This window comes from Mauremys reevesii, linkage group 10, assembly GCF_016161935.1.
Source record: "Mauremys reevesii isolate NIE-2019 linkage group 10, ASM1616193v1, whole genome shotgun sequence".
NCBI lineage: Eukaryota > Metazoa > Chordata > Testudines > Geoemydidae > Mauremys > Mauremys reevesii.
In genome coordinates this window covers 11,984,830-11,998,814 of record NC_052632.1, presented here as the reverse complement: position 1 = coordinate 11,998,814, position 13,985 = coordinate 11,984,830, and positions in this window count along the sequence as shown.

Here is a 13,985-nt window from a genome sequence, read left to right as displayed (position 1 = left end):
GGTGCTGCTGTTCCACTATCTGTTAAATGGGGATAGTGTGATGCTTGTCTATCTTTTTAAAGCACTTGAAATCAATGGCTGGAAGGCACTACATGAGAGCTAGCTCTTATTCTTTTATAGATAATTGTCCCAGAATCTTGCAGTTCCTCTTGTGGCATTAAAGATGCACGCTAATTGATATCTGATTAAATCAGTGCTTATCAAGAAGACTGTACCACATTAGGATTAATCTGCAGGAATTCATCATTTTAAAACTGATTTTAATTGATGACCATGAAAGCTCCACTTAAAAACGCCGGGAGCTAGGACTTCACCGCTGAACGGCAAGAGTGGAGGCATTTGCAAAGTAAATAAATAACCCAGGCAGGGGATAAATCACTTGCAGGTTGTGTTTGTTTGGGTCTGGTGTTTTAACAGAATAGCTGGACTAGATTTCACAAATATTAATACAAACCTGTAGTATAGGAGTCATTAAAACAGGGGGCCCGGGCCGATTCTTAAGTCTAGTAATTATTCTGCCTTCGGTGATTGCCCTTCTATAGTTTCAACTGCATGCATTAGTCTTCCCTTCTTTGCCTACAGACACTGGTGTGTAGAGTCCAGGCTGAAAAATAGCACCTGAGTTCCACCCCAGAGATGACTGCATTTTAATGGCCAGTAAAGTGATCTCCTGCTCTTTGATGCTTTTTTTCCCTACAGCCCCAGCTACTGGAGTCAAGTGATTATGAGAGAATCTCAGGTTTCTTTGAAGTAGGTGTCTAGCCCTCATAGCTGTAGAGAAAAGTTTGAAAACGTGAACCCTCCACTCCCCCGAATGCATTTATTTTTAAAACCTGTTGATTTTTAAGGCATTCTCATGCGCTTCGAATACTTGGGGCTGGCAATACTGAGGAGGAGGGTTGCTGCAGAGGTGTGCTGTGCAAAGGAATTGCAGTGCGATACTGGCAAGACGCAGGCATGGTACTGTCTCCTTTTCAACTCATCACCCACACAGGACATCCTCCACTACCTCTGTGCATTCACACACAACTGGGGGGGGGGGGAGGAGGCAGAGGAGCTACAGAACTGCAACATGAGAAATTCATCATTTTTCATTAGCCCGTTAAACACATCCCAATATGCTCACTAAGCCATATCGTTAAGCAGGGGCAGCTCTAGGTATTTTGCCACCCCAAGCACAGCAGGCAGACTGCCTTGGGCAGCTTGCCTGCGGGAGGTCCCCGGTCCTGCGGATTCGGCGCCTGCCTGCGGGAGGTCCGCTGAAGCCGCGGGACCAGCGGCCCCTCCGCAGGCATGCCGCCGAAGGCAACCTGCCTGCCGCCCTCACAGTGACTGGCAGAGCGCCGCCACCGTGGCTTGCCACCCTAGGCACACGCTTGGTGTGCTGGTGCCTGGAGCCACCCCTGCCTTTAAGACTGATTTCCTCCATTCCCATCCCTGCTTAGGGACATTAGCAGAAGAGTCTCAAAGCACGACAATTGCTACATTAGCCTGCAGTCCCAAACCTGAGAAATGTAGGTCACTGATCTTAGAGGTGGCCTAGTTTCACAGCCCCAAATAGAAACACTTTCCCAGATCGAGGTTTTCTAGGTCCAGAAATAATCTGAAGCACACGCTTGAAAGTTCCAGCTTGCCTTTCTATTCAAATAGATGGACGTGACCATCTCCTTAATGAGACACTGTACAGCCCAGACATTTCTATAAAGCGCTGTGTGTTTACACATTACTTTGATAGACACAAACACGAGTTTGATCTAGAGCTATGAGATACGCACAGGGAGTTTTATTTGCACGTGCATATTTTTTCATAATAAAATAGGGATAGAATTGAAATGCTACAGTCGAAGGACTTTTATAACTAGTGCTGGCCCTTTCTAAAAGTAGCCCAGTCTGAGGGCTTGGACAAGGGACCAGGGCAGGGCAGATGGGTGACACCATCATGGCAGCTCAGTAATGCCAATAGCTCGGGTTTCCTGGAGTGCGTTCTTGGCAGCAACGGAGTATTCCGAGAGCTCAAGAATCAGACACACAAACGCAGCTCCCTGGCATGGGGAAAGACCCAGCTCCATGCTTCGGACCAACTGGCAGTCATGGAAGGGATAGCGATCCGGCTACGTGTGCATTAATCTAAAAAGCATGAGCATGCTGAGGTGCTAGTGTAGGAGGCTCCAGGGGTGACATGCTGGTTCCATCGAAATCAATGGGAGTTTTGCATTGGACTTCAGTGGCGTGAGGCTTTCGCTCGGCCCTGGGGCAGAGGGCAGGCAGGCTGGTTTTCTTGAAGAATGTGAAATGCAGACAGTGCTTCCTATGCCACACCGCCTTATCCTCCTGCACCCATGATGCCAGCCATACTGCTCCCTTCAGTCTGCCCTCCACCTCTGGTCTTCACACCTTCCTCCAGGCCACCCCAACTCCTGGAATAGCTTTTTGTTCTTCAGAATGGTTCAAATAGGCAGCCTGGGACCCAATCACAGTCAAACACCCTCGAGAAGAGAGCCCAAGTCTCCAGCCCCTCTCAGAATTAGCAGGGTATCTGAAATGACCCTAGTACATTGATCATAAACATCACCATGCAGGAGTTACGCAGAAAGGAGTTGAAGACAAAGAGGAAAAAATATTCTGTACCTTCAAACAGCACGATCAGAGAAGAAATGGAGAAGCCACATCCTTTTGGATTGAATTTTATGCAAATATTCTGAGTGCTCAGATACCATGGTGATGGGCACACAGCAGATCAGAGCAGACAGATCAGGTCATCCAGCTTGTTAAGTTACTCTTCTAGAGCCATGCTGTGATGAAAACCAGGGCTTCTAAAATTCTCCTCTGAGCATTTGGCTGTGTAGCAGGAGATAGCAAAGCCTCAGGGACGGGCTGCCGACGTCAGTATTATTCCTGCTTGCACAGTTGGGCGAAATCAAAATGACACGAGCTCTGTCCTGACCAGTGATTCAGGAGTGAGGATTCAAAAGAGAGAAATCACATCACGGATAAAGCCATGCATGCTTGTTGGGGAGGTCTCCTCCCATCGCAGACGCAGAGTTCTTTCTACAAGTTGTAATTAGCTCCATCTTTCTGTCAGCTGAAGGAAAATGGTTCAACCAGCTTCAGTTTGCCTTGGTGAAGAATGCTCTTAGTGAGCCAGTCCGGCCTAAGAGTCCAGGTCACTCTTCAGGGGTCAGCCTTGGACAGACAAGAGTTTCTTGACATGGCAGCTAGCTTGACATTCTGCACAGCTTCTTCCATGACACAGACCCACTTTTGGACCCATTTTTTCTGTTTATGTAGGTCACTGCAGGAACCATGACCTAACAGATCAGGAAATATCACTTGAGCCTCTTGTCTGATGTAAAAGAGGGTTTCCTCACCTCCTAGAGCTCCAGGCTGCTGTTGATAGATCTAGTTCTTCTCATTGAGTCCACTTTCCCCAAAGCAACTGTAAACACTGACTTTGGAGTGAAAAGTCCATGCTGCAGAACTCCGCAGAAGGTCACAGGACCTTACACGAACCCCTCTTCCTGGTGGGGAAGGAAGCTGATCCATCACCATCTATGTATCCCACAAAATATGTCCATGAGCCTCCTGTCTGATCTGTTCAAGGAAGACCTCATTATGCAGTCCTGATGCCAGTTACTTTTTTTGTTTTTAAAGTCAGCTGGAGCATGTTGTATAAGCTCTCGGTCTCTAAGGTTCTTATATGGCCCCCATTACCATACTGAGCATCTTCACTGCAGTTACCTTCACAACATCCTTAGTCAATAGGCAAGTGCTATCCCTGTTTTATGCATGGGAAACTGAGAGGCTAACTGACTTGCCCAAGATCCCCCAGGAAATCTGTGACAGAGCTAGGAACTGAGTCCTGAGCCTGAGTGCTCGATTACTGGACCATTCTTCCTACAGTTACCAGAATGGTGTCTGTTTATAGTTTGTGTATAGCTGTATGAAAAGACTAGATCAGGGACTGGCAACCTTTCAGAAGTGCTGTGCCGAGTCTTCATTTATTCACTCTAATTTAAGGTTCCGCGTGCCAGTAATACCTTTTAACGTTTTTAGAAGGTCTCTTTCTCTAAGTCTATAATGTATAACTAAACTATTGTTCAAGTATCAGAGGGGTAGCCGTGTTAGTCTGGATCTGTAAAAGCAGCAAAGAGTCCTGTGGCACCTTATAGACTAACAGACGTATTGGAGCATGAGCTTTCGTGGGTGAATACCCACTTCGTCGTCACATCCGACGAAGTGGGTATTTACCCACGAAAACTCATGCTCCAATACGTCTGTTAGTCTATAAGGTGCCACAGGACTCTTTGCTGCTTAAACTATTATTGTATGTAAAGTAAATAAGGTTTTTTAAATGTTTAAGAAGCTTCATTTAAAATTAAATTAAAATGCAGAGCCCCCTGGACCAGTGGCCAGGACCCGGGCAGTGTGAGTGCCACTGAAAATCAGCTCGTGTGCCACCTTCGGCACGCGTGCCATAGGTTGCCTACCCCTGGACTAGATCATGTTTTATCCAGGCATAGAAAATACAGACCAAGGTCTTGATGTCACAGAAATCAGTGGAATAACTCCACATTTACACCAGCATAGCAAAGCAGGATCTGGCCCATTGATTTTTATTCCCACTCAGGCAAACCAGGAAAAGCAATTAGCACAGTAAGGATGAAGAACACCTTGTGCATCTTAAGGATTCAGTGACCAGAAATTAATAGAATGTTAAATCTGACATCCCCACACATCCCATCTGCTTGCTCAGCAGCACCTCAGCTAGACTGACTGTTTCTGGCAAACGTTCCACCAAGAAGCAGACTTATTTCACCCAGGCACAGCTAATAGCCACTGCCTTTCACATAAATCCAGACCTCACTAGATCTAACTGCTGTGCAAACACCTACGTTTACTCAAATGAAGTGTCCGTTGAAATAACACGTCTTCTGGTCGCCCATATTTGATAACTGGTCGGCAGGAAGTTTAACCAACAGGTGCAGGTATCTTCCATAGCAGAGGTTCTCAAACTGTGGGGCGGGGGTGCACATAATATATTCTGCAGGTGGGGGATGAGAAGCTTTAGAGGAAAAAACGTACTGTGTACATTTTACCCACAGCAATGAATAACCAGCAAAGCTGATTCCTCCAGACATTTCAGGTCTTCTGATGGCTCTGTGCATATTGACAGATTCCTGTTAAGCTTGCATAGCATTATACAAAGTCATTGGCATCAGTGGGCAGGTCTACACTATGGGGTTAAGTCGACCTAAATTATGCAACTCCAGCTACGTAAATAATGTTATTCACATAGCTGGAGTCAACGTACCTTAGATCGACTTATTGCAGTGTCTACACCGCACTGAGTCGATGGGAGAAACTCTCATCAACTTACCTTATGCTTCTCGTTCCAGTGGAGTACCAGAGTCGGTGGGAGAGCGATCGGCAGTCAATTTAGCGGGTCTTCACTAGACCCACTAAATCGACCCCTGGTGGATCGATTGCTGCAACATCGATCCACGGTAAGTGGAGATAAGCCCTGTACCTTCATCTGTTTGCTACAATGCAGTGTGCACATTTGTTTGTAAGCATCAACCACAACCACAGTTTTGTTTTTGCTCTTATTACAATGGATCATTGACTCATTCATGTAACAGGAAAAAAAAAAAAACCTCAAGTGAAAAACAAAGAAGATGAAACTGAGTCTAGTGACACACCACCGCCGGTGGGAGATATTGAGAAGCAAGCTACATTCACAGTAAAGTGTGGTACAGATAAGGCAGTGATGCAGCATATAATCAAACGGAGGAAATAGCAAGAGGAAGACATACAGTACGGCTTCACTACTTGATGACTGAAAATGTGGAGCAACCACTGAGTTTTATGCTCAGAAAGGCTTGCACAAGATAGCTTAATATTTAGAGAGAGTTGCAAGTTGTTGTTTTTTAAAATCAGCATAGGTACTTGTGCAGTGAGGAGAGGCATAACCTACTCCAGACACAAAGAAGGGGGGTGCAATCCAATAAGCTTGAGAACCAGTGTTCTCTTGGTGCAGCTGGTTTAATGTACTGTACTGGTTTATACATATGGTGGCCAGATCTGAACTGATCTTATGTGGAAGGAACTCCTACTACAGCACCGGGCAGCAGGATAAACCCTTAAATTCAGATTATTCCCCATATGCAATGTTTCATCTTGATCCCCATGACGATTGCGTGCATCAAAACACAGCATTGCATGCTAGGAACTGTCATCTCAACAGTTTCCCCCTCTATGTTAAAGACAAGGGCCGCTTCCACTTGCTTCCTTCTATTCAAACTTAATAGAGCTCTCTACACCTGGATGAGTGGCCAATGTATTCCTCTGCTGGGCAAAGGTTTGGTGCCCCAGGTTTAAATGCTTTCGTGCAAATACACAGCCTGGCCACTAGAGGGGAGCAAAGGGCCACACTGTGTGAAACAGAGTTACACCCCCACCAGGGTCAATCTCCTGGGACACTGAGTTCTATAGTTAACTTCTCATGTAGTTTTTAAATCATATACATCCTTGCAAGAAGCTGTTACCCCCTTTTGCTTTCACACTAATGAGTTATTCTCATTGATTCCTTTGTTACGCCAGCTCTAGTTTCAGACTCTGACATGAATGTTTCATTTTGAAAGGCTGGTATCACGTGGCAGGATTATAAACTTACCCCTGAAATGCTCCATTAATAAATAATAATAGTGTTTATAAATATGCAACATTGACTATTAGTCAATTCCACAAATTCTTGGCTGCGGGAGCATAAAAGCACACCCTGCAGCTTTTATACATGTAAGAAGAAATGAAAATAAATTCAGATTGTCTTTATAGCTCACAAATAACAAATGCTGAATAATTTACTTCGGATAGTGGGTATGTTAAGAGCAAACCATTTGTTTCTTTAAACAGGAACAAACAATGGGCAGTAAATATGTGATTTAAATATATTACACTTCCATGCAGGGACAACATTATTTGTCGACTTGAACAGGTCAGCAAATAGCAGCTGTTTAGTGCCAACCGCGCCAATTCCTTCAATAGCTTGAGTGTTACTAATTAGCATTTTATTTAAGGCCAGCAGAATTTGGGAGTGCTAATCCTACTACAATATATTTGGCTTTCAACTGTAGGAGAGCAGGCTGGAATCCAGAATTAAATTCTGTTTTTCAGGAAACAGTAAGTTTACAATAAAATGATTTTTTTGTAGGGCACCAAAACAATCTGCAAATTCAGCAAATAGTTTTGGCTGAAAAAATAAAAAGGAAAACAAAATCAGAAAATGCCAATGTTTTGACATTTTCAAAATAGCTTTGGAATGTTACGTTTGAGCGAATTTTTTTTTTTATTGCAACGAGGAAAACACCAAAAATCAATCTTGACCAGAAGTGGAAGTTGAGGGTGGGTGGGGATTTAGGATTTTTCTTGGCCACCAAAAAAAATCCTGCAATATTTTTTTCATGTCCAGCAAGGAGCCACAAGGCACAGAGCAAACAGGCATGCCCTGGGCAAATGAGTGAGGGACAGACTTGTGCAAAAAAGCCTCAATACAGGTCTCAGAATGTGCCATCTTACAGCTTGGCTCAAGAGAGGGCAGTGCATGCTGGGATATGTAGTTTCACCATGCCAGACCTCCATATTCAGTTGCAGGCTATCTCGGATACACTTTTGATCTAATATTTGGGATAGTTTGAGCTTGGGCAATTGGAAATTTCACCTGTACCACGGGCTGACAATCACTTCCTGCGATTCCAGGCTAGGCGTTCTGCTCCTGGTGGGATGAGGGATTTGGTTTGATGGGCAGACTCCGGAGCTTAATGGAGCCTGGGCATTCCCCGAAAGCTCTGGTAGCGAATAATGCGTTTCTGACAAGACCAATCTGTCAATGGTTTAGTGGGACCTTGTAACAATCTTTTGGTTCTCAACGATCAAAGAAATGGCCCCTAGGCCTCCTTTGCACCAGCCTTGTCCACAAGGCCAGTTCACGGGTGACCCCATAACTAATGGAGGGAAAGTAGCTCGAGTGCTGGTGACACAAGTTTCATCACACGTTGACTGACTGCATTAGAGAGTCTCTTACACTGTGTCTGGGAGCGGGGCAGGGATGGGGGGGGCGGGCAGCAAGGAAGAGTGACATGCTTCAGGACATGCTGAATGGCCCTCCTCATTGGTAAAGCTTTTCCATCATCACCAACAGGATTGAGTCCTTCATACAGAAGGCTCTGCTTGGGTTATGTAACCACGAAAGAGCCAACAGGGAAAAAATTCATTAAATCCTCTCCATACCCTCTGTGCCAGGGGTTCCCAGACTTTTGTACTGGCGACCCCTTTCACACAGCAAGCCTCTGAGTGTGACCCTCCCTTATAGATTAAAAACACTTTAATATATTTAATACCATTATAAATGCTGGAGACAAAGCAGGGTTTGTGGTGGAGGGTGACAGCTCGTGACCCCCCCTGTAATAACCTTGTGACCCCCTGAGGGGTCCCGACCCCCAGTTTGAGAACCCCTGCTCTATGCCATTCTAATTCACCTGGGAAGCCCTTGGATACTATGGGGGGTGATCCGTCTCTTCAGCGGTACACAAAACAGTCGAGAGAAAGACCAATAATTTCTGACACTGCCCAAAGTGCACCGCTGTGACAGACTTGCAGGCACATGCCAGCAGAAATGAAGTACGAAGATGTCAAATGTTGTCAACCTGATCTAAACCTTTACAAATCCAGGGCAAATGATGAGAAATGTGGTGGTTTTTTGTTTTTTTTTAAAGCTTTTCTTCAACTAAATGTATCTGTCAGGGCAGTAGCCTGCTGGAGAAAAGGCATATACAGTAAAAAATTATTTATTCTAGGAAGCAGGGGCAGCCCATGAACTCAGTGGCAAAGGCTGCAGGGCCACTGACTGAAAAAGCTAAGATGGATGAAGCATTTTCCACTTGTCATCAGCACAGTGATTATTTTAGGCTGATACAAGATTCAGGGTTGATATGAGATACACAAGCAAATGTATGCCCCTTGTCTCCTCCCACAGCCCGAAGAGATGCCTGCTCTTTACATGCAAGTTTCAGCTCAAAGATTTAACATGGTCCAGGCTTAGAACTAGGAGCTGAGTGAAAAAGATTCTATTCCTGCTTCGGTCATGGACTTCTTATGACCTTCAGCCAGTCACTGTCATTTCTGTGCCGTCTATAAAATGGGAATACTCCCATCATTATTATTTCAGCTACAAATTACTGGGCTTGGTGCAGGAATCTAGATGGTCACAATGGCCCTTCTAGCTTTAAAAATCTATGAAAAACAACTTGGTTCTGAGTGGAAGGTAGTTGATGAACAATAACTTTAGGACTGTGTAATTGTATAAATTGAAGTTACATAATACAAACCAAGAAGAGTCAGAAAGGTGCTCAGATAGGACAGTGGTGGGGTCCATAGACGTAGAATATGTAGAAGCAAGACTAACAGAGTTTGAAACATGGACTGTTGTAGGTGGAAATGGAGCTCTAACAGTAGGTCATCTAGTCTATTTCCCATCCTGTGGTTGAAGTTCTGAGATACTCCTCACCCTACCACAAAATTCCTGTTATGTGTCAGAATCTGCAGCTTAGATTCTCGGATGCTCTGTGGTGTTTCCTCTAAAAAGGCAGTAACCAGGACAGAACTGGAACATTAAGGGTTTGCTTGTGTTCTCCTGTTACAGTGATGCAGTTTAACTCCTTCAGAGTTAGCCTTCCACTACGCCAGGAAAATCACAGAAACGTAGGACTGAAGGGATCCCAATAGGTCACCCAGTCCAGTCCCTTGCACTGAGGCAGGACTAAGTGTTATCTAGAGTCACCATCCCTGACAAGTGCTTGTCCTGGTCAAAGTTTGCAGATGATACCAAGCTGGGAGGGGTTCGGCCAATGATAAAGTAGATCCCTGGATTGGGTGAGGGGATCATGAGCCACAGCACTCAACAGGGCCTCATGTGACATTTAAGTCCTCCAAAGTCGTCCAGCAGACAGGAAAGAGGAGTTAGAGCTCACGCAAACAACTAGAAAACTACACACGCACACAAGCAGGACAGAAAAAGCCGAGAGACCAACCTTACACATCGTAAGCAATAAAGGACCTTATCTATTTTTTACTTTGCCTTTCAGCTTTAAAAACAACTGCTTCAGGAAAACGAAGTGGCAAAGACAAGCAGCAAAAGCATGTTTGTCAGAAACAAGCAACATTATTCAGCACGTTCAGCTCGTTTAATTAGCCATGAATGAGCAGTCACTGGGAAACTGAGCCCTTATGAAATACAGCCGAACAACTGCAGAGGGAGAATATTCATGCTAGAAATTAGAAGTAGAAGAGACCTCTTGTATCAGGTCATTCAGTCCATCCCTCTGCCAAGTCACTGTTATACTTTTAACTTTACTAATCCGGCTGAGCTACCAGTGTTCCAAGCAAATTAGGGTTTCCACTATTTTCCTTGGAAACAGTTTCATACTCTAATAGATCTCACTGTCAGGAATGAGTCAGATCTTCAGTAGTTAACCCTTTTTAAGGGCATCACAAACTACTGCCATCCAAGTTTTGTACCTATTGCTGTTACAAGGAATCCCTACGATCACCAGCACTGTACGGTCACTTTGCATCTAAATCAGCTTCGACAATGCAAGCCCTGTCCCAGGCACTGCACGAGTGTGGTTACCAGCTCCAGCAGCAGAGCTGAAACTGAAAAGGCAGCAGGCAGAGACATGCACATTGAGAAAGGGAGAGGGGCCCAAGTGTGTTTGACTTTACCCTCAGCACCACACAAAAACCTTCTAAATGTCAGAGGCGAAAAGTTATTTTTAAAACATTTAAACAAAAAGGCAGGACAAGCTCCGTCAGAAAACTTGTTTTTAATAATTAAACAAACAAACTGGTAATACCCGTTCACATTTATCCCATTACTCCTACTATACACCCTAAATAAGTCGAGCTGACTCCATGGTATTAGTAGAGTTCAGATATTTGTGGTGTTATGCCTGCCTTCCCTTCCCACCTACAGCCGCAGCCTTGAGAGTCTCTTTGCCAAGCTATATGTTTTAAGCTCTTATTCTTTCCTCACACACCACTTTCTCCAGGTCCATGATCATTTTAGCTTCTCTTCTCCAAGCTCCTTCCCATTTGTCCCCATCTTTCTAATGAGAAGCTGCCTGGAAATGAATTCAATATTCACAAGTCTACCCAGAAACATTATTAGCTGCCTGCTCTCATTACATGGTCCTCTCGTGTCTGCAGCCCAAAACTGGGAGAGAGATCCTCCCAGCTCTGCACTGTGCTCTCAGGAAAGCTACAAACTGCATGAAAGTATTCAGACAACTCCTCTGTGTCTTGCTGCTTCTGTCACAAACCTCTAGGCTTCATGCCCTGCTCCACCAGGAGTTAAATACCTTAGGAAAAGTGAAACAAGACGGGCTTCATTTCACTGGGGCTTCAAGTCCCCACAGAGAGCTGCACAACAGCTGATCTGTTGTGGTTGGTGGCTGAAGCCTGATGGCATTTTAATTGGTTTATTATGAATCAGGATGTTTAAATTCACTTTGCTGGCAGCAGGACATGATTTAAGAGACACCAACTGGACAGCAGCTGCCCTTTGTCTTCAGCACAGAATTACCTTTAGACTATTACTGCAATTGTTATCAAGTGAGAAATGAAGATGTCAAGACGAAGACAATCTGGTGCAACAGGGAAAGGCAGCGAACCGGCTCATGCAAGGGATGATGCATACAGTAATTCTTTGGTTGGCAGGCTCTCTTCACTCTGCTCCACGGTCTGGAAAGGTAAGACCCTACCTGAAATAGGGATTGTATGAGAAGAGTACTAGCCCGAGAAGAGCCTATCCAGACTATCGCCTCCGTGATAGTAGCATCGATAGAAAACATGTATCTGACACAAAACCCTTAAGCGGTCTTGAATCACAGCTTTGTTACCCAGCATAACAAGGATACTTTGCACTGCCAGTAGGGTGACCAGATAGTAAGTATGAAAAATTGGGATGGGGGCGGGGGGTAATAGGCACCTATGTAAGACGAAGCCCCAAATATCGGGACTCTCCCTATAAAATCAGGACATCTGGTCACCCTAACTGCCAGTGACTTGCACCTAAAAACCCAACCCAGTCGTGTTAGGTAGGCCAGATCCTGGCTTTACATATGGGAAACCATGGCATAGAGTGTAGAGACTACCCTGAAAGCTGCTGGCAATTAGGTTGGTCGGCATCCCGCTCAGGGAAACCACAGGCTGCTGTGTTCCCAGTGGGTGTGGGAAAAGGCCCAGCTCAAAGGCTTTCAAAGGCACAAAAGCTTGGAAGCTTGGGGCAGCCAGGTATGCAGGCTCCATGGTAGCAAATGTGGGTTCAGGGAGGTGGAAAATGTTCATTGTATTGACTAGGAGCTGAAGAAAACTCAGTGACTTGTCTGCATGATCTCAGGCTGTTGAGCCGAGTTGTGGTGAGGATTGAGCTGAATTGTTGATTTATTTTCCTCCCTGAGACAGCCGGTCACTGCACCATGCTGCCTGCGTTGCCCTCCCTGTATCTCTGTCTATTTTAGATCCCCTGGACAAAGGGGCTTGCACATTAGATTCTAGCAGTCATCATTATTGGGGGACAAAGCAAGATTCCCCTTTATATTGACTGAACTTCACCAGTGACACCTTCTCTCTCGAGAACATAGTAGTAGCCATACTGGGTCAGACCAAAGGTCCCTCTAGCCCAGTATCCTGTCTTCTGACAATGGCCAATGCCAAGTGCCTCAGAGGGAATGAACAGAACAGGCAATCACCAAGTGATCCATCCCCTGTCACCCATTCCCAAATTCTGGCAAACAGGCTAGGGACACCATCCCTGCCCATCCTGGCTAATAGCCATTGATGGACCTATCCTCCATGAACTTATCTAGTTCTTTTTTTAACTCTGTTATAGCCTTGGCCGTCACATCCTCTGGCAAGGAGTTCCACAGGTTGACTGTGCATTGTGTGAAAAAATTCTTCCTTTTATTTTAAACCTGCTGCCTATTGATTTCATTTGGTGGCCCCTAGTTCTTGTGTTATGAGGAGTAAGTAACACTTCCTTATTTACATTCTCCACACCAATCATGATTTTATAGACCTCTATCATATTCCCCCTTAGTCACCTCTTTTCCCAGCTGAAAAGTCCCAGTCTTCTTATTCTCTCCTCATATGGCAGCTGTTCCATACCCCTAATCATTTTTGTTGCCCTTTTCTGAACCTTTTCCAATTCCAATATATCTTTTTTGAGATGGGGCAACCACATTTGCACTCAGTATTTAAGATGTGGGTGAATCATGGATTTATATAGAGGCAATATATTTTCTGTCTTATTATCTATCCCTTTTTTAAATAATTCCCAACATTCTGTTCGCTTTTTTGACTGCCGCTGCACATTGAGTGGATGTTTTCAGAGAAATATCCACAATGACTCCAAGATCTCTTTCTTGAGTGGTAACAGCTAATTTAGACCCCATCTTTTTATATGTATAGTTGGGATTATGTTTTCCAATGTGCATTACTTTGCATTTATTAACATTGAATTTCATCTGCCATTTTGTTGCCCAGTCACCCAGTTTTGAGAGAGCCTTTTGTAGCTCTTCAGTCTGCCTGGGACTGATCTATCTTGAGTAGTTTTGTATCATCTGCAAATGTTGCCACCTCACTGTTTACCCCTTTTTCCAGATCATTTATGAATGTTAAATAGGACTGGGCCCAGTACAGACTCCTGGGGGTCACCACTATTTACCTCTCCATTCTGAAAACTGACCATTTATTCCTACCCTTTGTTTCCTATCTTTTAACCACTTACCAATCCATGAGAGGACCTTCCCTCTTATCCCATGACATATTACTTTGTTTAAGAGCCTTTGGTGAGGGACCTTGTCCAAGGCTTTCTAAAAATCTAAGTACACTATATCCACTGGATGCCCCTTATTCACATGCTTGTTGACCCC